Source organism: Sceloporus occidentalis, unplaced genomic scaffold (assembly GCF_023333645.1).
Source record: "Sceloporus occidentalis isolate IW3139 unplaced genomic scaffold, rSceOcc1.0.p SCAF_161, whole genome shotgun sequence".
Classification (NCBI taxonomy): Eukaryota; Metazoa; Chordata; class Lepidosauria; order Squamata; family Phrynosomatidae; genus Sceloporus; species Sceloporus occidentalis.
Genome location: NW_028317141.1, coordinates 91,067 through 95,000, shown reverse-complemented (window position 1 = coordinate 95,000; position 3,934 = coordinate 91,067).

Below are 3,934 nucleotides of genomic sequence, written 5' to 3'. Positions count from 1 at the left end.
AATTTGGACTCCCAGGGGCAATAGGGTCATTAAAGTGATTAACAATACAATGGGGTCCCCCCTCCACTAAAAAAAATGGTTTGGCCGGGGTACCAGCCAGGACACTGGAACTCAGGTACACCTCCTGTTCCTTCCAAGACAGAGAAAATAGTGGGCTGTTCTCAGTCAGAGAGAGGCCGTTTCCTCCACCCTGCATTTATCTCACAGTGCAGCGTTAAACCTGGGGCACCTGTGTTAATAGGACCAGCAGGTAACGCATTAGTCACTGGGATAAACTGCTCTTTCTAATCTCCTGCTTACATAGATGCCGTCTTTCACCCTGTCACAATATATATACACCTGTGTATGTATATATGTGTGTATATAGAAAGCCTATAGAAATATATATTTATTGGTAACAGAAAGCTGTAGATATAATAAAGATCATTTAAAGAAGAGACCTTTATGTACTTTATTGGATCCACATGAAAGAAAACCCCTTGTTTGTGTAATAATATAACACATTAATGGGGGTGACATTTATAATTATGATTAAAGAAAACACAATTCCATCAGACTTCCATTTTAAGCTATAGGTGATGATATCACAAAGTGGTGAAGATTCTGCCTGTGCCTAGTGGTGATGTCACAATGACATGTGAAGCCATGATGTCACAATGGGGCACAGACTTTATAAACACAATATTCTGAGAGTAAGACAGACACATGGATACTCACAGGTAAGTCACATCACCCTGAACTTAAGGCTGGGGAGTCAATGAAGGTTTAAGGTCATAGAGCAAGAGAAAAATGTGCCGGCTCCTCTCACCTTTTATTTGTACATACCTCCCCTTTCTTTGTATTTTCTTTTGACTGCTGAATCTCACTTCCAAGGCAGCTGCTTTTTGGGCAAGAAATTCAAATTTTGATATTTGTGAGCCTCTATATTTATAGAACTGCCGGTAGATCAGCCGTGCCCCTGTGTAACATTATTGTCTATGGAGAACCAAAACCCTGAATTCATTGATTGTATCTTTGTTTACAGAGTTGCCCGTGTATCACACGACGTACAAAGCGTCAGCGACGATTTTACTCACCTTGGTGAAGTAGAAGCCAAAGACAACATTATGACAGAGATGACAAACAGAGACGTGGAGGGAAATATCCCAGCGTTCTTACAGGAAGTAGCTGAAGCTCCTGAACAGCTAAAGCCAATACTTGTGAGGTTCCGTCCAACCCCGACCCCGTTCTTGGATCCCGAGACGAGGAAATATCTGAAAAGGCAGGAGAAGCTGATTCACTCGAGTCTGCCGCTTCTGGTCCAGAACTCTTTAACCCCTTAAGGACCGGGCTCATTTTTTCTTTTTGTACCCTGTGGGACCGAGGCTGTTTTAATACTTTTGTGGTGCTTTTGTTCAGCTGTAATTTTCTCCTCACCCATTTAGTATACCCACATAAGTTATATATTGGTTTTTTTCAGGACAAGATGGGCTTTCTTCAGATACCATTATTTTGATCATATCATCTTATTTACTATAAAAAAAAATAAAAAAAACATGGTGAAAAATTGAAAAAAAACACATTTTATGACTTTTATTTGAAAAATCTTTTACTCACCTAAAAAAGCAAGTAAAAAAACTAGCTAAATAGATTCTACTACTTGTCCTGAGTTTAGAAATACCCAATGTTTTTATGTTTTTTTTTGCTGTTTTTTGTAAGTTATAGGACAATAAGTACAAGCAGCGTTTTATGATTTCCAAACCTTTTTTAACAAATCTGGTCAGTGTGCCTCCATCTCCTCTTTGGAACATCTTTGAAGTCGGTTAACTCTGCCAAACCATATATTTTTGAAAACTAGACACCCCAGGGTATTTTAAATGCTGTTATTTTAACCCTTTCCATGCAACAGTTATACAACCACACTTTGTCAAACTTTGTAATAGTCATTTTTTTTATTTTTTCACACAAATTGTACTTTAGTTATAGATATACAGGTTCTGGTATATGTCATTGTCAAACAACACCCCAATGTGCGCTTTTTTTCTCCATTTTGGTCAGTCTGTACCTATGCCCTATCTTTGAGCTCGGCCACTCCAATTTACCCCATCAGCCTTTTTTTTTTTTATATTAGACACCCCTTGGGTATTTGAAGTGCTTTTATTTTAACTCTTTGTTGAGATTTTTGAGAAATTTTAGCACTTGCTCAAAATAATAAACTTTATTTTTTTATTTTATTTTAATTTTTTTAATACTTTTTTTATATTTTTTTACACATTTTGCTGGTACTTGATCCATCCAGAGGTAAGTGTTTGGTGTCGCTGGATGCCTCAGCATCGTTGATCACTTTTCGATGCCTCAGCATCGTTGATCGTTGATCACTTTCTAAGCTTATTTAATTTTTTGACGGTTCAGGACCGTCAAAGGTCGTTAAGTGACCGTTTTTCCGTGACGGTCCTGAACCGGCAAAGGTCGTTAAGGGGTTAAAGGCAACTGTACTGCTCGTTGAAATGCCTTCCCCTCCAGCAACTTGTTCCATCATCAGAGAACCACTCAACCCCAACAATGAACGCCTACGGGAGAGACTGGAGACCCTCTGCCAACGAAAACTTTCCCAGCAGAGTGGGAAGGAATTTAGGCATATATCATCCAGAGGTAAACCTGTTATATCTCAGCAGCCTACCCCTCTGGAGGAACATCTTCAAAATCTCCCTACAGAAGGCTCAACGAGCTCAGACAGCAGTGAATCTTCAAGCAAGTCTTCACAGGCAGAACTACTGACAACTTCCCCGTCTTCTCAAACCGGTGACTCGTCACCCACCCTGACATCCAGACTCCTGCTTGGTCTGAAGAACACCATGATGATGATGTACAGCTGCTGCTGCACTTTTGGATCATCAAACAGTACTGATCGTTCAGAGGAAGATGGATCTTGAGAACAGACAGATGAAAAATATCTACCCTGTGCATGTTTCATTTTGGTTGTTGTATTCTGCTGAGAGGCTGTTCCAGTCATCCACTCAGTAATCCAGAACCATCCAAAGCACAGAAAGTATGGCAGTTTTTCTGGATTTTCTGCCACTATTTACACTGCTATGTATATCTGTTAATAAACTGTAAATAGCATTTAATATTCTGTTATGTGTGTTTGTAGTGCAGCGATAGCTTCACAGAACTGCCACCCCACCCAATAGCTGTCCCTTTTCCTGCCCTGCTCCAGGCACTCGCCCTCTGTCTCTTCAGACATCCCAGACACTTCAGGTCCTTATCTTATCCGAGGTCCTGACTCAAATATACAGAAAATAATTAGTCGCCACCCGCCTCATCACTCCAAGTGTCCCTTTGTCCCCTCCTTCACTGCGCCACATCTTTCTTTTCTTTTCACATGTAGTTCACGTATAGATCATATAAACAACACGTGGAAACACAGCATTGCAGGCATAGATAAAATGAATAAGACATACAAACCCTATTTGAAGGCAGGGGCGTACCAAGAGTATTTGGCACCTGGGGCAGATCCTGCATCTGAGACTGGGGTAGAAACTCAGAAAATCTGCCCATTAACCCTGAGACTGGGGAAACTGTCCTGGGTTAAAACCATTTAAGCCAGTACTGTAAGACTGGGATAAAAACCCAAAGAAACTGCCCATTTATCCTTAAACTATTAGACTGGGGTAAAAACCGTGGGAATCCGTGCATTCACCCCACATTCTTATAAAGTAAAAACCTGCAGAATCTAACAATTCACCCGATACTCAGAGACTGGTGTAAAAAACCCTGATAATCCACTCAATTTAACTCAAGACTCTGAGACCTCAGCATACCAAGACAGTTTATACAATGCTATGCTGGGAACAGTTTGGGGAAGGCCCTTTTCTGTTCCAGCCTGACTGTGCCCCAGCGCACAAAGCAAGGTCCATGAAGACATGGTTGGTTGAGTTTGGTGTGGAAGACCTTG